This window comes from Myotis nattereri, assembly GCF_964212035.1.
Source record: "Myotis nattereri genome assembly, chromosome: 1".
Classification (NCBI taxonomy): domain Eukaryota; kingdom Metazoa; phylum Chordata; class Mammalia; order Chiroptera; family Vespertilionidae; genus Myotis; species Myotis nattereri.
Genome location: NC_138075.1, coordinates 226245686 through 226266115, shown reverse-complemented (window position 1 = coordinate 226266115; position 20430 = coordinate 226245686). Strand labels below are relative to the sequence as shown.

Here is a 20430-nt window from a genome sequence, read left to right as displayed (position 1 = left end):
AAATCAACAAATGACAAGTGTTGGTGAGGATGCAGAGAAAAAGGAACCCTTGTGTACTGCTGGTGGGAATGCAGACTGGTGCAGTCACTGTGGAGAACAGTATGGAGTTTCCTCAAAAAACTAAAAATGGAACTCCCATTTGACCCCACTTCTAGGAATATATCCCAAGAAACTAGAAACACTAATCAGAAAGTATATATGCACCCCTATATTCATAGCACCACAATTTACCATAGCTAAGATCTGGAAACAGCCTTCAACAGATGAGTGGATTAGAAAGCTATGGTACATCTACACAATGGAATACTACGCTGCGGTAAAAAAGGAATTTTTACCATTTGCAACAGCATGGATGGAACTGGAAAGCATTATGTTAAGCAAAATAAACCAGTCAGAGAAAGATACATATCACATGATCTCACTCATTTGTGGAATATAATGAACAACATAAAGTGAGGAACAAAAACAGATCCAGAGACAGAGAAGCATTGATCAGACCGTCAAACCTCAGAGGGAAGGTAGGGGAAGGTGGGGGTAAGGGAGAAAGATCAACCAAAGGACTTGTATACATGCATATAAGCCTAACCAATGGACACAGACACCAGGGGGGGGTGAGGGGATGAGTGGGTGGGGGCTGGGGGGCAATGGGGGATAAGGACACACATGTAATACCTTAATCAATAAAGATAAAAAGAAATTTTGTAAAAATTAGCCTGTTATATTTGGTCAAACATTTAATTGACCCACTCCTAATGCCTTGGCAGGGCCAGACCAAATGATTTCATGGGCCTTATATGGTCCTTGGACCTGACTTTCCCCACCCCTGTAAGGAGAGAAAGAGAGACCAGAGCTCTCTCTGCCCCAGGAGCACATCAGGAGATGACAACCACATGCGAGCCAGGTGAGAGCTCCCAGCAGGAGTGGAATTGTTGGCATCTTGCTCTTCAATTTCCCAGACTGCAGAGCTGAAAAATCAACACTGTTGCTGTTTAAGCCCCCAGTTTGTGGTATTTTGTTAGGGCTGCTGAGCAGACTAATACTCAGCCCTTAGAAGAAACAGTAAGTTTCTGCTGTGTACGTCTTTCCAGGGTGGTGCTCACCTGTCTCCTGGATTCCAGCAGGTGACATCAACCTATGAAGCTGGTGTCCTGGGAGGTACTGCAGGCAGAGGCCGTGCATGTGCATGTGATCTGCCTAAAATGCCAGCTGCTGACAGTTCTGCAGATGCTCTTGGAGGTGAGGGACCAGTGCCCTCTAATGTTTTGCTTTTACAGATCCAACCATGGATATTTATGTGAAAACTCCTGATTTTTATGAATAGGATAAATGGGTATTAGTTGCCACATAAGGTAAACTTGAAAAAATAAAAAAGACTGGAGGTCAAGTCTGCAGAGACTGATGCCTAAGGTCTATACTTTGCCCACATGTGATTGCTCAAAGTTTTACATGGCACTATGATGTTTCTAAGACTGCACGACATTCCTGGGGATTCAGAGATAATGCAGCTGCTGTCCATAGAAGCATCCTGTAAAATAGAAGACACACATGCAAGGAAACCAACCATCATGTGAGTGTGAGCAGCGATCCAGTCACAGGTACGTGAGAGCACAGAGGAGAGGATGGAGCTGGTGGAGGAGCAGAGCAGGCCTGCCTGGTCCGATTCCCTGGGAAAGGCCTCCAATGTTCAGGCATAATCTGGGCAGGGAGTCCTATGGGAACATGCATGCTAGTAGGTCTGCAGCAGGAGCAGGGCTGGGCGCGTGCCGGCACTCGGCTGTGCTGGGGTTGACACTGGATACAGTCTTTGGGAGGCAGTGGGGATATGAGGCTACACCAGCCAGCAGGGCCACGACCTGAGATTCAGGTACACAGTAGACTGTCGGAGTAGCTGTCCCCCGGCCCCCCAAAAATCAACAAATAACAGTGCCAACGAGGAGGAAGAGAAAGGGGAACCTTCAAACAATGTGTGTGGGATTGTAAACTGGTGCAGCCACTACTGGCAAACAGTATGAAGTTCCCTCCAGAAACTAAATATTGAGCTTCCATACAACCCAGTAGTTGCACTTCTGGGTATTTATTAAAAAAATAAAAATTAAAAAAATAACAAAAAAACCCCTCACATTAATTCAGAAATATATATTCACCTCTATGTTCTTTGCAGCAATATTTACAATAGTCCAAACACAGAAGCAACCCAGGTGTTCATCAACAGATGAATGGATAAAGATCTCATATTTCACACAGTGGAATATTACTCAGCCATAATAAAGAATGAAATCTTGCCGTTTGCAACAACATGGATGGACCTAGAGCAGCGGTTCTCAACCTGTGGGTCGCGATCCCGTTAGGGGTCTAATGACCCTTTCACAAGGGGCCGCCTAAATACATCCTGCATATCAGATATTTACATTTGATTCATAACAGTAGCAAAATTACAGTTATGAAGTAGCAACGAAAATAATTTTATGGTTGGGGGTCACCACAATATGAGGAACTGTATTAAAGGGTCGCAGCATTAGGAAGGTTGAGAACCACTGACCTAGAGGGTATTAGGCTAAGTGACACAAGTCAGAGGGAGAAAGACAAATACCATCTGATTTCCCTTATATGAGGAATCTAACAAAACAAAACACATGAATAAAGTAAACAAAACAAAAACAGATCCATAGATACAGAGAACAAGCTGATGGTTGCCAAAAGGGAGGGTGATACAAGGCAGTGGTGATAAAAAAAAGAAAAGAAAAAAAGAAGAAAACAGTGGAGAGAAAAGCACCATGGCAACAAGACGAAGCACAAAGTCCTGCCCTGGAAGCCCAGCGATGCTGCGTACAGGCTGCAAGTTGGGGCAAGGTAATGGAAAATCGTGGCAACCACAGGTTTGGCCCAAGGGCTTCTGTTAGTCTTTCCTTTGGATATGCGTGTCCTTGTTTAACCTGATCATTTACAAAGAGACTTTCAGTGAGCCCTGAGTACTGACGCGTATGGTGAACAGCACGGGGATGAAACACTGACTCACACATCCCTGCCTGCGAGGAGCTGACGGGAGACAGGCACGGAAGCAATGAAAACACCGATTGTAGCTGGTCTTGGTGTTATATTGCCCGAATTTTATCCTTTTCGGAATTAACCGTTGCCGTCCATGCCATAGCCCTGGATAAGGCCATAGCACATAGCGTTATCCTCCACCCCACACACATCCACACATGACTGTGATTTCTCTTTGTCCTTTACTTGAAAATTTGTAAAAATAGTACTCAAGTTAAATATTCCTGAAGTCTTAAGCTCCAGGTTCTGCAAAAGGAATTAGCATTTCATTTCCCTCTGACACAAGCTTTAACTTATCCAGAATGAATTTACTTTAAACAGGGCTGCCTGCCTTATTATCTTACTCATCTTGCCATCTTTAAATGCCACCTAATCCGTTCAGAACACCACTGGATGCTGCACTTGACACAGCCATCGCCGGGACCGCCTGTTAACTTTTCTTACAGTTTCAATGTCATCCGATTAAATATAATACTACGTGTCAAGGTAAACCGTCTCCAGACTGGTCAATTATTCTTTCTGGATGATTCATGCTTTATACTTTTAAAATAATACTATTAAGTATAACAAACTATTTGAAACAAGCTGGCCCATTAAGTACATTCGGGTAAGAAAAGGCAGCAGGTGAGGGCAATTCTGGACACAGGGGCCTGTTCAGCTCAGCAGGGCCGGTCGGCCTGGGAACCAGAGTGGTGGGGGCTCGGACACAGGCAGAGGCAGGCTCCTCCTTCAAGACCACAACCATAGACATGACCCTGGAGCAGGGGCCTGCAAAGCCGGGGAAATCACCATGAGAGTGTTCCGGAAAGGACGGGACACAGGCTGACATTGACTTTGCCCAGAGAACATTTTCTCAGGTCACTCTGACCCCTGAGTGGGGCGACAAAGCCTGGCTGCCCATCTGAGCTCCTGGAACCTGAGCCCAGTCGCCCTCCATTCGGGGAAGACTAGTGTTTCTAGATATAATGATGGTATTTCCACTTCCGAACTCCCAGGACCCTGTCACCACCTCAAGCCGCAGTTCATTTGGCAATCGTGCAGAAGATCCTGGATCAGGCACAAGGCCGGGGGAGCTCTGGTTTGTCCTGATCTGGAGCCAAGCCCACAGCAACCTAACCATGTCCCCTGAGCAGTAAGGAGCCTCCCAGGACTCCTTAGGAAAATGCAGTGCCTGACTGCATCCATGCCAGGCGAAGCTGAGATAAATACCCATAGCTCAGTGCCTATGCCCTTTGACTGCTGGTTCCCCAAGGGTTGGTGGCAGGGCTGTGCTCACTCACTGAGCTGAAGAGTGCAGGTCGCCGTGCCAGAGGGACTAGAACTTGCAGAGCGCCTCTTAAAGATCCAGGCTGGGATACACTTGAGCTTTCTCAACCACAGACAGTCACAGCCACGCTGACCTTCCCATAGGAAGGAAAGTGCAGCCCTCGTCCATGCCCGGTGCCACAAAGCGCACCGTTATTTATCATGGGCTGGGGAGGAGGTGGATCCGGATAGCATCCAAGACAGACCTGAAAGAACACCACATTCCAACCCAGAGGAGAAAGGGCACAGGTGCAGGATGCGAGGCGGAGGGAACAGCGTGTGTAAAGGGTGGGAACGTCCACATTCCGGGCTTATCCGGGAACAAGGGGTGCTGGCCCTGAGGTCAGAATATGAGTTGTGTGCAAAGCAGGGAGGATGGGGAGAGATGGTGCCTGGAAGATGAGGATGCGGCTGCCAGGCTGTGGGACTTGAATTCCATCGTGACTTTTACTATGAAACAAAGCAGGCAAAGATGAGCCGTTTTGAGCTCCCCCGAGTGCCTGCAGCGCTCTGTGTGAACCACCGCATTCAATCCTGAGGACTCTATGAAAAAGAGGGCACTGGGCCCTTAGAGTATTTTTTTCAACAATTATTTCTTGGTGCCAGGCACTGGTTCAGGTTTGACCCAGGTTAGGGTGCTCTTGACTACGTCCCCATCCTCTTAGAATTTAATCTACTGAAACAGATTGAATAAGGGTATGAAAATATATAATTAGGCCTAGCTGGTTTGGCTCAGTGGATAGAGCATTGGCCCATGGACTGAAAGGTCTGGGCTTTGATTCCAGTCAAGGGTTTGATTCGGTTTCAGGCTTGACCCTGGCCTCAGTAGGGGCGCATGTGGGAGGCAACCAGTTGATGTGTCTCTTTCTCATCGATGTTTCTCTCTCTGTCCACTATCTCTAATAACCTTTCCCAAGGGAATATGGTCGTACAGTGGAGTATCTGAGCTCAGATATCTTCTTGGGTGAAGAGTCCTGTAAATCAGTGATTCTCAACCTGTGGGTCGTGACCCCTTTGGGGGTCAAACGACCCTTTCACAGGGGTTGCCTAAGACTATCGGAAAACACATGTATAATTACAAATTGTTTTTGTGATTAATCACTATGCTTTAATTATGTTCAATTTGTAACTATGAAATTGGGGGTCACCACAACATGAGGACCTGTATTAAAGGGTCGCGACATTAGGAAGGTTGAGAACCACTGCTGTAAATAATGGCGATCGGTGAGACATTCTGCATCAGGGGAAAGGGCAGGGACCTGACGATGATTTTCAAAAATTGCTCAGGTCCAGAGGAGAGATTAACAGAGAAATACAGGAGTAGGTAAAAGTAGGTTTACAGTTGTGAGTACATGAAAGAGTTTAGTCTTATATTATTATTTATTAACTAGAGGGCCAGCACATGAAATTCGTATGTGGGTATGGTCCCTAGGCCTGGCCTGCGATCAGGGCCATCTTCCCTGGCTGTCCACAGCAGGCCCCACCCCCTGCCGTCACCCACCCCGGTTCCTCATTCGCCATCGGGTGATCGATGCCTAACAGCTGGAGGAAAGGGATCAAGAGGTTGGCTGCTCCCGCCTGCTCGCCAGCCCTGCCCCAACTGCAGGTCACCCTCTGTGTGTAGGGTAACCGGGAGGGTAGAGGCCTTGGCCTGGTGCCACCTGCATCCTCTGCCACCCAACCCCAGTTCCCCATTTGCCATCAGGTGATCGGGGCCTGCTGGTTGGGGAAAGGGACCAAGAGGTGGTCAGTGCACCTCATAGTGACTGGACCAGCAGTCGTTCTGGTTGTTCTGCCATTAGGGTCAATTTGCATATTACCTTTTTATTATATAGGATTATTATATAGGATAGATTATTATATAGGCCTAGTGCACAGGTGGGGACCAGCTGGCCTGCCCTGATGGGGGCCCCAGATCAGGGTGGGCGTCCCTGCTGGGAGGCAGGGCCAGCCGGGGCAAGGGGTCATCAGGGGTTTTCATGCCAGCCACACTCCCGATCAGAGTTGGGGTCCCCGCTAGGGGGCAGAGTGGCCTGGGCGAGGGGCCATGGGCAGTTTGCAGGTGGGCCACATCCCCGATCAGGGTGGTGGTCCCCCAGGGGTGCAGGGCTGGCCTGGGGTTTTCAGCCATCTACGCCCCCGATTTGGGTGGGGGGGGGTCCCTGCTAGGGCGGTGGGGCCAGCCTGAGCGAGGGGCTGGTAGTTCTGGTCTCTGGTCATTCTGGTTGTTCCACTGTTTCAGTCGCTGGGCTTTTATTATATAGGATTATTGCATTATTTTCCATATGAACAACTTTAAACATTCTTTTGCCCACAAGTTACAAAGCTGGGGAGGAAAAAAAAAAGTGAAACCAGAAGAATATGAAGTTGTATTTTAGCTGAAGCCAGTGATAATACAGACCTAAAGCTGAGCAGGATCCAGCACATTGAAGTGTACAAGCATGAATGTAAACAGTTGCTCAAGGAGACAAGAGATCATTTCAGGGTTGCTGTATTCCACTAACTGTCCTCTCCCCCTGTTTCAAATGTCTGTGGGTCTCCGTTTCCCCTTCTGTGATTTTGGTCTGTGAGCATATGACATAGTTTTTGGGTGATGGGACCTGCAGGCTTTTGAGAACGATTTTCTTCCCTGATGAGAAGAGTCTCCCAACCTTGCTCTCTTCCCACACTGGAGCAGATGAGGGAGGCTGCTGGGGCACACCATGGCCCTCTCTCCTGCTGGGCAGCCAGCAGCCAGATGGACAGAGGGGACTAGAAGACACCCCACATCTGGATCTGTAATGGCATTCTTGATCTGCTTTTCAAACAAACATCAGGTTTATCAGAGAGAAAAGCTAATGAGGACTACTAAGGGCTGGGTTATGGATACTCGGTACCAGGCTCTCAAACGGGTGTTTGGTGTACACTACAGCATGTGATTCTCCCAGCAAAAAATCACGAGGGAGTATAATTCCATTCAGCAGGTAAGGCAACCAAGATTTTGGAAAACAAATTCACATCCCCAGTGCCAAATACCTCAAATGATACACCCTTTGGGAGCGGGGGCTGAGTCCCCAGGAACTCCTCCCTGCTCGGGGCCCAGGGATGCTCAGGCCTCCCAGAAACAGCCCTTTCCTGGCATGTGTGTGAGGATGGGGCTCAGGGATCAGGAGGGGGTCAGCATTTCACAGGGAGGAGTCAGGGAGGGAGAGATGTCTCCCTGAAAAGCTCTCTAGTAAGAGCTGATGGTGAATACATGGAAAATTACAACCAAGTCAAAAGAAACAACCAATCGTCTAGAAGTCCGAGGAGAACAAGGGGCACTGTGGCCAATCCCAGCACAAGATGGGACGCGGGTCCCTTGTCTTCAGCTGTTACTGGTGATGTTATGCCATGGAAGAACACTGCTTACATCACACCCCATATTCTTCCCAGTTTCACTATTACAGACTCTGTGCCCTTCCCTCAAAGTCAGGGGCTTGACGTTGGGGTTCTGAGAAGTCTGGGGAAGGGGAGGGGGTGTGGACTTACTTAAATGACTGTATCAGAGGATGTGATGAGAAAATCCCAACGCAGGCCTTGCTACTAAATGTCGCTGGATTTCCATGTTCTTCCAAACTTTGGTCTGCTTGGAGTAGTTTTCCCACCTGTCTTCTCTTCTGTTTTCTTTTTGTCCCTGCCCTCTTCCCCTGGATCTCTCCCTCTCTCCCTCCCTTTCTCTCTGTTCTTTGTGTCTTCCATCCCTTTTCTGCACTGCGCCTTCTAATCTTTTGATCCAGAAAATGAAAGCATGAGGTTGGCTTGAATGATATAAATGAAGACTAAAGACACAAAGGGCACAGGACTCAGACACTCTCCCACGGATATGATGAATTCCATGCATGAGTTCCAGTCTGTGGTCTCTGTGACATGACGCCGAGTTTGCAGTCTAGAGGCCGGCATTGCTTCTGTCACCTCATTAGCAGCACCTTTTTCTTTTAATGCTGACTGAGAGCCAGGTGCGGTGTAAATGCCTGACATTACTTTGTTTTAATGCATTGCTAAGTGACCCTCTGTTATAATTTTAATTATGTCCATTCTGCAGATGTGGAAGCTGAGGCTCAAAGATGAGAAGTAACTCACCTCTTGTTATGTGGCTGAGAAGTTGCAAAATGGACTCTGCCGGATCTCTCAGGCTGGTGCGGCCTGCACGCTAACCATTAGACAGCTTTGCCTTCTTTCTGGTCCATATTCCAAATGAATACATCATTAGGAAGCAGCTCAGGTTACATGAGGGGTTAGTAATATTATATGCAACAAAAACTGGTTATTTCAGCAGAAGCCATATCTCACTACCGAAGAAAGCACAAAACTCTTCTTTGGAAAAGTCCGCATGCAACAAAAGTCTTGTTAACTTAGTCCCTCGCCAGGTTACTACCTGGAATGGAAACACGCCATTTCATAGCCACCCTCAGAACAACAAACTCCAGCAGCCTTAGGGGAAACCTGGGACTCAACTTTACAACCTGAGGTCATGGACTTGGGAGGAGCCAGTCTGAAAGGCCCTCTAACAGCTTTATAAGCTTTGGGTTCAAGGAGAAGGGAGCAATTGCAGGTGTGAGTTTGCAAAGCACAAAGCTTCCCTTCAGTGAACTCACTGGGGCCCTTGTGTGAGCCTCGTCTTTCCACATCCGGCCCTCCAGAGATGAGGTGCTGCCTTAGCGGGCCAAACGCTGCCCTGGTGGCCTCACGGGTTTGAAATACCTTCTTCCCAGAGGGTGTTGGGAATAACCTGTGCATGCCTTCCAGACCTGGGAGAGAATCTGGTGCACTTATTAAAGGCACTGAACATTCTGATTTGGTCCACAATTCTTTTGCTTCTTTCAGCAAAAAGTAAGATTGCCTTGCTCTGATCTGTTACATAGCTCATCAGAGCAAATGACCCTTCTTTTCTCCTTCGACCAGACCCTGTCTAAGTCGTTTCACCTTCAAGATTACTGAACTCTATCCTCTCTAACTTTTTAGGGTTCTAGAACTTTCCCCAAAGTAATAGCTCTCAGAACTGTCACCACAAGAATAGGGATGTTTGCCGTGGCTGATGTGGCTCAGTTGGTGGAGCATCGTCCTGTGCACTGAAAGGTCACCAGTTTGATCCAAGGTCAGGGCTCAATCCCAGGTCAGGTGCATTCCCAGAACAATTAATGTTTCTCTCTCACATCTCTCTCTCCTCTCTCTCTCTCTCTCTCTCTCTCTCTTGCTCTCTCTCTTTCTCTCTCTCTCTCTCTCAAAAAAATCAGTAAAAACATATTTTAAAAACTATTTTTTTAAAAAAATAGTGATGTTTAAGAAGCTACAGGACTTCCCATTAAATTTAAATTTTAGAAAACAATAAGTAATTTCTTAATATTTAGTGTCTTGGATAGACCTGTACTAAAACATTCTATGTTGTTGATCTGAAATTGAGATTGAACTGGGTGTCCCCTATATTTATTTGGTAAATCTAGCAACTCTAAGTTTTCTTGAGCATTATGCTACCCACTTCATATTGGCCGCCCCCTTTAATCCTCATTAGAACATAGAAAAAAAGTGAGGCCCTAGAAAGACTGTCTATTTCTCAGGAAGATACAGTCAGTAAGCAGGAGATGAAAAATTCTAACAGATGTGACTTTGAAAGCCATGTCTTTCCCCACATGAATAACTCCAAAATCTAATCGGAAACCTGTCATTGATACCTTCTCCCTCCTTCCCACTCAGGATGCAGAGAAAAATCCGGTTTAAGACATCATTTAAGGAAAGTGCAAGCAAGTTTTCCGGAGGAGGCGCGCAGTGTTTTCTCTCCAAGCCACTGAAGGGTTTCTTTCTCTGAGCACAGCTAGGCAAGCTTGCTTTTCATTTCAGCTGCATCTGCAATCCACCTTCCTCCCCTGTATTTTAACTGCTGATACAGGACTCTGATTTACTCTCCTAAAGGGAAGAGTGAGGACATTTACATAAAACCATCTACTGCGCGGTGTACCTAATCTGCAGGAATTCTAGGGGAAATTCGACAAGACACAAAATGCAGCCCGGAAAGTGCTGAAATGGAAGTTCCTGATGAATAAAAGGACAAAGGGAAGTGTTTTAAATCTAAATATGTCTCTCCGCTTATAGAAAATGTGGGCCACTCGGTCCTCCCGGGATCTCAGGAGCCTCCAGCCTTGAGCTGACCTCTCGAGGCAGGTGGAGAGTCTCGGCCCTGGGTCCGGGGCTGCAGCCTTCGTTCTGAAGGTCTGAGAAAAGGCCTTCCCTTCCAGACCTCAGTTTCCTGAAGCAGAAGAACATGCAGAGGCTCCAAGCTTCCATTTCCTTTGGAGGACTGAGTTGAGGAGGAAAAGGAGATGGATGGTGAGTATTATCACACTATATAAAAGTAAGGAATTGCCATTTTCATCCTTTTGATTCCTTTTTTCGCTCTTCTTTCATTGGTTTCATTCTTTTCATAAGCAAAGTGCTTTTGCATGGCCAGAAACTACTCAGTGCAGGCTTGTGTGAAGGGGCTGACTGCATTGAGAATCCCTGAAACAGACAAATGAGTTCTCAGGAAGGACCTGGGGACACCCCCAATTTTGACTCTGTTTCCTCATCCTTCTTCAGCTTGTCTTTCCATGCCCCTCTCTTTCCTTAAATATTTCTTCCCTCTTTTAAAAAAATTATTTTTATAATTTCAGGGAGGAAGGGAGAGAGAGATAGAAACATCAGTGATGAGAGAGAATCATTGCTTGGCTGTCTCCTGCACGCCCCCTACTGGGGATCAAGCCTGCAACCCAGGCATGTACCATTGATTGGAATTGAGCCCGGGATCTCGCAGGCTGACACTCTATCCACTGACCCAAACCGGCTAGGGCTATTTCTTCCCTCTTGAAGCCTTCCCAAATTCTCCCAGGCAGAAATGCATCCTCTTGTTTATTTCCTGAGCAACTAACTACTGGGAGCACAGACACAGTGTTCCAGAAGCTGGTGTCAGAAACAGCACCCCGTCCACATCCTGCTCTCAGAGGGCACCTACTCTGAAGGGGGGGTGAGGGATAGTAGCCAGGGGACCCCATGAAGTAACAAGGTAAATACTATTGTACAAAGGCATGCCGAGGAAGAATGTGTTGCAATGAAAGAAAGCAGTGGTGACTGGAAGAGATGGGGTCTCGGGAAAGGTCTGCCCAATGACACAGGCAGAGGCCCAACCATTATGCACTGACCCCTCATAGGTAAAACTCGCAGCTCATCTGACTGCCACGCTAGGCTGCAGGTCCCTCAAGAACAAGAGCTTTGTTTTACCTCGTGCACTACCTCCCTGGCAACAACACTCAACAGCAACGCCCGGGGAAGAGCTGAGACAGGGTGTATCAGAGTTTCAAGGGCGTAAGTACCTTCCACACAGATAACACATTTTTTAAATACTTCATTTTCGTGATGCAAAAATGAAATTTCTTAATAAAAAAAGTCTGCCAGTAAAGAGATTAAAGCTTAAAAAATATATCTTTACTAATGATAGGGCGCCGACTTCAAGTTGAGGAGCACATACCTACACAGTTCCCGGTACTAATCGGGTGCTTAGTTAAGAACACGATGAAGCTCTGGCCACTGTGACTCAGTTGGTTGGAGCATCCGCCCAAACACCAAAAGTTAGTGGGCTGAATTCCCAGTCAGAGCATATACCCAAGTTGCAGGTTCAATCCCCGGTCAGGGCAGGTAGGGGAGGCAACCAATAGATGTTTCTCTCTCACATCAATGTCTCTCCCTCTCTCTTCCCAAACTTCCTCTCCCTAAAATATATTTTTTTAAGTTATAAAAGATGCTGAATGTCAGAGTTCTGAAAGTCAAATTTCAATAGTAAAGACCTCCTTCCCATACTCCTCAGTAACCTTAGTAATCTACTTGTTTGGGATCATGTATTAATGTTTTCCATGCTCGTCTATCATTTCCTAGAGAGCTTGCCCTGTTGGTTTTGTTCATTAATGTATTCTAGCACTTAATCCAGTGACTGGCACATGTGCTCAATAATCAATCTCATTGAAATTAAGAGTATAGTCAGTTATCACCAGTTTACCCACAATAGCGACTCCCAGAATATAATCAAAGGTCCAAACTCCCACACCTGAAAACCTTTCCCGTGGGACCATGAAACTTGACTTTGGTTATATCGACTCAGAGACTGAACTTTGCAATCCCTAGTTTTACCCCAACCCCCTGACCCTTCCTATGACCCCCCCGCGACTTACTGTTATCCATGGCACATCACTATTTAACATGGGATAGATGTTACTTATCCATCTCGCTCGTATCTGTCTCTTCCATGAGAAGATATGAACAAGGGCACCCCCTGTTTTACTCCTTAGGGTGTCCCCAGTGAGCAGAACATCACTGGTACATGGTTGCAACTCAATAAACACATGTTAACGGAATACATTTGATCCTTGTAACTACTCATTAGGACAGGGAAAGGAACACTGCACACATGTGTAAATGGGAAGGTTGCTCACTGGAACACAGTCTACACTGCATGCCCAGCATAATGTTGCCTTGATATTCTGGGTAACTGATTTCGCTAAGTCTCACATTGCAACCAATTTCTTCTCTAGCCCCCAAAACCAGAGGCTGCATATTGGGGGTCCTTGGGACAAATAGGAGGCCTACCTACACAGGTGTTTTGTTTGGCCCATTTGGTATTATTTTAAAATATTGAATTAGCTGCGGGTACTTGAAAGTCAGTAGGTTCTATGTAAAATTGTGAACTTACAGACTATCCTGAAAACACACACACACACACACACACACACACACACACCAGATTTGGCAAAATGGGGTCTGAGGCCCCACTGGGAACCCCTGTGATGGATCGGAGCCATAGCACCCCCTGTTCCCAGGCCCAGGCTCAAGCCCAGGCCTGTTTCCAAGGTTATTACTTGCTGGGCCACTGAAATGCATTTGAGTTTGCGACCCCTGCTGGAAAGCAACCAGAAAACATGCAACACAGAGGAAAAAAACTAAAGAAAAAATGCCCACTGGGATCTATTTCCTTTACATTCAGGCTATTCCTTGGAAGAATATTGTATCCCTTTCTCTAGAACTCTCATGGTTCCACATAACTATTGACAAATTATGGCCCCTAAGTATTATTCTAATGGCCCGAAAAAGCTAGGCGCTTATTCCCTGTGGGTAGAGGAAGCCAAGAATGCCTCACGCCAGAGGCAGGCCTGGAGATGAATTGTGAGAGGCTGGGCGTCCGCTCGTGACAGCTCAGGCTAGGCAGAGAGAAAGCAAGTTTACTTGGAGACCAATTACCTCCAGGGATTGATGAGAGGCTGCAGGGCCAGGCTTGGAAAATGAGAATGATGAGGGAACCTAGGCACAAAGGAACATGCCAGGATCACGTCAAAGACCTGCACCCCTGGGACCCCCAGGACACCTGTGCGGCTGCACATGCCACTTGATTCATGACCCATGGTGGTCAGTAAGCACCCCATTGCCCTGTGTCCTTTAGCTTATCCCTCAAGGCTCCAGGTCCCAGGTGAGATCACCCACGGTGCCCTGGCTCAGGGCGTGGAGATATGGACAAGGAGGAGTCCACGGCCACTGGAAAGCCTCTCCCGGAGAGGAAGGCTGTGCCCCCTGAATAAGAGCACTCCTTGGTTGCTGGGCACCTTCCAGGGCGCAAAAGTCCCCCTGGGCTCGGAGGACTCTCGGTGGCGGGGGAGGGAGATGGTGAGCCAGCACAGGTGCGGAATGAGAACAGGCAGACCTGAGCTTCAGTCTGGAACCCTTTGTACCTTCAGAACGTTCATTAACGTTTCTGATCTGCAGATTCCAAATCTTTAAAAATAGAAAGGATGCCATCTGCCTGCGCACAGCCCAGGGATGCCGTGAAGATGCAGTTCAAGCATCCGTTCGTGATTTCAGAGATACTTATCAGACATCGATTAGATGCCCGGCACTTAGCTATGTGCTGGGGACAAACTCTGAACAACGCTGAAAAGGCCATCGAGAGCCAGTACTTTATGCCGACGACAGATTTAGATAAGGGAGGCCCAGGTCATCTCCCCAAGCTGGGCATGTGTCACTTTCCTCCAATGGATACACTCATCTGCAACTTTCCTTCTTTTCTGATGAATCAGTAGCAGGCCCCTTCCTCCAAAAATATGTTATCTTAAGACATTCAAAGTGCATTAAGCTAAAAAGAAAAAGAAAAAACAAACCTCTAAAACATTTCACTCTGATCCTAAAACCAAGAAAGTAATGGCCTGAGAAGCCTGGTGCTGGTGGGTTTCAGGTAGAGCGCTCACAAGGAGATCCTGGCACCTTGTGTGAAATCCTCTCCGTCTAGACTACGTAGTCCACACAGACACACGCAGACTACAGTGGGCACTGCAGCAAACTGAATCAAGTTTGTAGTAAAGGCAAATAGCCCTCCACAGTTAGAATCAGCAAAACACTCTTCACATGCATGATCTCACTTTCCCATAATAATCTGAGTTGCAGAGGAAGAATCCAAAGTTCTGAAGGAGGAAAAGCCATTTGCCAAGGATGTGGGGGAAACAAGTGGCCTCCAAATTCAGCTAGCACCCTGGCGTCCCCCCACTGGGAAAGGGCAGCCATACTAGACAGCACTGGGCCATTATTGCGATTTGAAAGAAGATAGACTTACCCCAAAGTGATGGGGAGCAACCCAGGTCTTCCCCAATACCAGCCAGAAAGTTATGGCTTCTACAAGAGCTGGAAAGTTCCTGCCCCTCCCACCAGCAGCTAGAAAGCTGTAACTCCTCACTCCTCCAGGACTGTCTCTCAGGGAGGTGCCCTGGTGGAGAGGCACGGCCTGGAACCTGGTGCCTGGGCCATGACCCTGGATCCAGGCTCAGTTCCATCGGGACATCAACACATGTTACTGTCTTCCCTCCATCCCCCCTCCAAACTCTAGCCTCAACAGAGAGAACATGACTCAGTACTCCAGGCTGGTGTGTGCCAGTCTGGGTGAATGCCGTGGTCTGGGAAAAGCAGGGGCACTGATCGGGCCATTTCCCACCAGCCAGTCCATCTTCCTGGCCCCTTTCTAATCACCAGCACATTTTCATTCAAGACAAACACCCGCGTTACCTTTTCTTTCAAGAGCTTGGGGGACTTTTCCAGAGAAAGAGTTTCTTCTTTTGGCAACAAAAGCACAAGCCCCAGCTAGACTGTGGAGCCCAAGCACAGGGTTCCCAGGCACCTACACTGTGCAAAGCACTGCTTCATGCACAGGGCTGGAGGCTTCCTACCAGGCATGCCCACCGAGCCTAGAGCCTGGGGGTTTCCCGCTCCCATCCGCAAGCTCAAGGTACCACTTTCTCACCAGTTTTCCAAGACAGAAAGAAAATCTCCCATCTTAAAGTTACAGTGTCTTGCTCACCAGGCAGCCCAGAATAAATGCTCCAGAATCCTCAGGAAGGGACCCTCAGTCAAGCTACTGTTGTAATTCACTGCGCTTAGGGGTGCTTAGTCACAGAGTCCACACCCTTGTCAAACTCCGCTGGCAGAGTTAGAGAGCCCTCCTGACTGCAAGAGAGGAGGCTCCTTTCAAAGTTGCTCTCGCTCTGCCTGGCGCTGGGGGAAACCTTACGTAACAGCGTGGTCCATTTCAAAGTGCTATTTCTGCCGTCCTAGGGGAGGAACGCATCCAAGCCCTGGAAACACAAAGCATAACGCAGAAGCGTCCCTCTCCTGGAATTTCACTAGGTCAGGCGGATGCTGATTGTTCCCAACTGTTACTGAGAAAGCAGAAAGCAGAATCAGCATTCCCGACGCAGAAAGATGGGCTTTACAAATGCAGGGAGGCAGGAGTTGGGGTGTCTTCCCTCCTTTTTTTTAAAAAAAAAAAAAAATGGGATTCCTGAAATTAACCTTTGAGTGGAAGTTGGTCATTGGGTTTCAGCAAATTAAGGTGAGATTTGGCTGCAGAGCAAGAACTCACGAGTCAGATCGAGAGGAGCCTGCGTGTGCGCTGGCTGCTGCCACAGAAGCCCTGGAGGCACCGCGCCTGGGCGCAGGGGACGGGCTCCCCCGGCGGGCGAGCAGCGGGCGGCGCAGCGGAGCCAGCGGTACCGGCTTCCCAGCGCTCCGGCGGCTGGAGGAGGAGCGGGTGCGCTGTGCTTCTCCGTGATCCCTTGGCCGCTCCTGGCGGCTGCCCCCTGCAAGCCAGTGGACCGCTTCTGGGAGCGCAATTCCAAGTCAGTGGATTTGGACTCACCTCCCCAATCACCCTCCCTCCCCCTAAGCATCTTGGTGCAAGTACTGGATAAAAATAGCATGCGGATAAAGATGGGGGAGGAGCAAGACTCGCGCAAGGCGAGGCAAGGATGCGAGTGGTCGTGCCAAGTAGGGGGCCCGAGAAGGAGGGTTGCGCCCTCCTCTCCGGATAGAGGGGCTCCCGGGTTCAAGAAGGTGCCTGGGAAGTCCATAAGGGGTAAGACATGCAGCGCCAACCCAAACCGCGGCACCTAGCACACCCTGTGCCCGGCTGCTGATCCCGCCGCTTCCCGGATGGGCTCTCCCTTCTGTTCCCGGGCAGGTGGGGCCAGCAGGGGAGCAGCGCAGTCGGTCTCCAGGCTCCGGAACGCACCTGGAGAAGTCAGCCTCCTCGAGGGCGCCCATCCCTTGGAGCTGGGGCTCCGGCTCCCACCGCGGGTCGGCGCCCCGGCGCCCCGCCACCCCTCACCCTCATCCGCTGCCGCCACCCAAGTTGCTTGAAATAGAAACAGGCAGAAAGAAAGAAAAAAAGAGGGGGACGTTAAAAGTAACAGGAAAAATCAAGATAGTGTATAATGGCCATTCGGAGTAAGAGGCTACTTACTCTCAGGCCTGCAGCCTCAGTCTCCCCGCTCCCAAGCATCCCCGCCCCTCGGAGATGCCCCTTCTCGTTTCCACTCCAACCGGACAAGGTTTCCCCACCCCAGGTGCTCCCTCGACCTAAGGACTTTTTGCTGACTGTATCCGCGCCCCAGTTCCCAGCTCGAGGGGTACCGGTCCGCTGCGCTGTCCTCTGGCGGCTTTCCCTGATGGTCCTAGGGAGCATCGGCTGCCAGGATGGAACCTCCCGCCCTGCGCTCTGCTAAGGCAAACACCATCCAATGCACGAATAGTCAGAAACCCGGAGACCTGCCAGCAAAGAATGAACTGTCCCTCCGGACTTGCAGAGCTGGGGGTGGGGGCCTCGGGGGGTAGGGCAGGAGGCGAGGAGGATGGGAAAATCCCATCTCTCCTTCCTTGTCCCCCTACAGTCACTACACTTGCTCCAGCTCCGACTCACCGTGAGCCCCGAGCTGGCACTAAGTCCCGGACTCCAGGTCCGAGCACCTGGCGCGCCCGGTGTCTTGCCACTCACCTGAGCTGCGCTGCGGTCCAGCAGGTCCGGCCCCCGAAGTCGGCTCTCCGGCTGGGCCATGGGCAGTGCCGTCGAGCAGCGGTGGCCGGCGGAGCGAGGTTCAGGACACCCCGGGATAGGCAGGAGAGAAGGGGCGCGGGCACCCAGAGACACGGCTGGCCGTGGCGTCCTCTCGCTGTAGCCCGCGCGCCGGCGACTTTGCAGGCAGGAGGCTCGGAGCTGAGTCCCTCCGAGGGGAGGAGCAGGAGGAGGAGCAGGAGCAGGAGGAGGGGACGCGGGAGGCCGGGCCCTGGGGGAGAGTGCGTTGGGCAGAGGAAGATCGCGAGCGCCCACTGCTGCCAGGCGCGCTCTGGTGCTGCCCGAGTCCGGCCCGCTGGGTGCTGGGCTGTCCGCTCAGCGCTCGGTGCCTCGGGACCAGCCCCTGCGCTCGGTGTCGATCGGCAGGTATAGGAGGCATTGGCCCCGCCCCAAAGAGCGAGGGCTTATGGAGTTGCAGTCCCAGGGGGAGGGAACCAGCACGGCCGGGAGGGTGGGGCCGGTGGAGGGTGGCATGACTGTGCCTTCGCTGCTAAACTGGCATGTCGGGTTCACTCCCTCACCCTGCTGGGAAAGGGCAGGTCCGACCCCGAGGCCACCTCTTCCCCACTCTCCAGTCCCGCTGGGTCCCCGGGACCCGCGCCCCTTCCTAATGGGTCTGCACCGCGTTTTCCCGGCCTGGTCGGTGACCCACCTTAGGCTCCGATTCTCCCTGCACCGCCTGGGAAGCGGAGGGAGACATCCTCTCCCGCTCACCGCGGGGCCTGGCTGGGACGCCCACCGCAAGGCTGCCTGAGCCAGGATCCTAGTGAGGAGCGGGCTCCCCAGCGCTCCTGTCGCCATTGAACACGCCCTCCCCCTCCGGTTCGGCGTGGGTCGGTGGGTGAGGATCTTCCAGGAGAGCTCAGAGAATTCAGCTCTGCCTGGCTAGTGCGCGGGATTGCAGCCTCAGCTCTGACATTGAGTAGGGTCTCGCTGCCCCTCCCCCGTTCCTGTAGGTGGGAGTTTTCTATGAGAATGACTAGCATTCAGTAGTTCACCTGCACAGGGAAGATTTCCAGGAGCTAGGGGTTGGGATCTCCTTGGAGAAGCGGGGCTGCCTGCTTACCCGCTTACCCAATGCAAAGCAAGTCACTGCTCAGGCAGGTCATCAAACGTGTTTTGAAAAAATTCCAAAGAAAGATCAAACTACAACAGTATATTTTTTTAGATGAGATTCCATATCTGAAATAGTGGAAGATAAATAGTTGAAAGAATTCAAATATGTCACTTGAGTTTTGAAAGTCTTTCATTAACTTTGCTTAGTTTTAAAAACACTCTCCCATCTAAGGTGTGGTTCCCATAATGTTAGGTAGGAAGTTACCTGAGTAGCTGGGGTGGGGCCTGCCCTGGGGAGCTAGCAGCTCTCAGACCAACATCGCCTCTATATGGGAGGCCCAGCACCCAGCAGACACAAGTTCAGAGGAAAATGACATGACCTCCATGAGACCTTACGAAGGCCCTGGACTAATTATAATAAAATTTACATTGAGGTTTTGACACGCACTCACACCTTGTGGGTTTTTCCGTATGCATTATGGGTAAGGACACACGCAGAAGGAATATTGTGACAGAGCCTTTTCCTGTCAATCATCGCTGAATGCAAATCAAAGTCTCCACACAGAAAATACCTCATTTAAACCATGTTAGCAGGAGTTCAGGGCCATTAACTCTTTCCACTGGCCCACCCCTTGCTTGGAATGCATCTCCCATAAATCCCACTTTGCTTTCATTTGTTTGGCCTTCACATCTTTTCTGCATTGATGAGAAGAGCGAAGGTCCTAGCTGGTAATCCCAATCAGTAGTATCTTTTAGGCTCTGCGACTCGGATTGCACAAATTATAAGTTCTCTGACCACAAGGCTGGAGAAAGGGCTTCTTGTCCAGGATCAGGAGGGGGAAGCAGTAATTCTAGTTAAAAGGGGATACCTGCCCACAAGCGGAAAACTAAAGTAAAATATGAGTGCCGGGCAATGAACTGGCACCGACGATATGAGGCACATCTTCCCTCCAGTCTATGCAAGCAGACACTCTCAGGTGACTGGGCCTGAGGGTCCTCGTGGGGGTATCGGAGGGTCTCCCTTGTGACCTGCCAGGGCCTCCAGAACACAACTGTAATTAAACTTGACCCTTCGGGGAATGCATATAAGGTTCGGTCGCCCAGCACTCTGGGTCCTCACGGTTGTTTTAGACAGTCGGTGAGAGAAACTGAGACACGTCAGAGGATCGAGGATGAACATTAGGTTTCACGGCCTCTGGGCGCCTCCTCCAAAAGCAGCGCACTCTGACCCACCACAATGATCCCCAAGAATTCTTCTCGCAGTCATGACTTCCCGCACCCACATTCTCAGTGCATAATCCTAGCACCCTCACCTGCCCAATTTAATACACCTCACCTGCCCAACTGGGCTGCTTGACCTACACTCTGCTTGCCTCTTTGCTACTATTGTATTCAAGGACATTGTTGCATTTGTCAGTAGGTTCAAAACTGGACAGGAACTTAGTTAGACAGGAATCACTTTTTAGGACGGAAAATAGAATCTCCTCCTTACCTATGACATTGTAGGGAACATCACTGGCCTAACTCTTTAAATCGGTACCTGGTAACTGTGTCTTTTCAGGAAAGAATGGAGGATCTAATACTAAAGCTCTCCATCCGGC

At 49.6% G+C, this 20430-nt stretch overlaps 1 protein-coding gene across 6 annotated transcripts in view; it reads right to left on the bottom strand.

Moving 5' to 3' along the window:
- Positions 1–18115, bottom strand: part of HS3ST1 (heparan sulfate-glucosamine 3-sulfotransferase 1) — a 29050-nt gene extending 10935 nt beyond the window's left edge. Inside the window, exon 1 of one of the 6 annotated variants that reach the window (XM_081086814.1) lies at positions 17696–18115. The gene's annotated coding sequence lies outside the window, so the exon portion shown is untranslated. Of the gene's footprint in view, positions 1–1100; positions 1526–15432; positions 15632–15724; positions 15911–16285; positions 16572–16933; positions 17018–17695 lie in introns of those variants that run through there. The other 5 variants (XM_081086817.1, XM_081086818.1, XM_081086816.1 and 2 more) reach the window with 5 other exon arrangements.
- Between the last annotated feature and the right edge of the window lie 2315 nt (positions 18116–20430).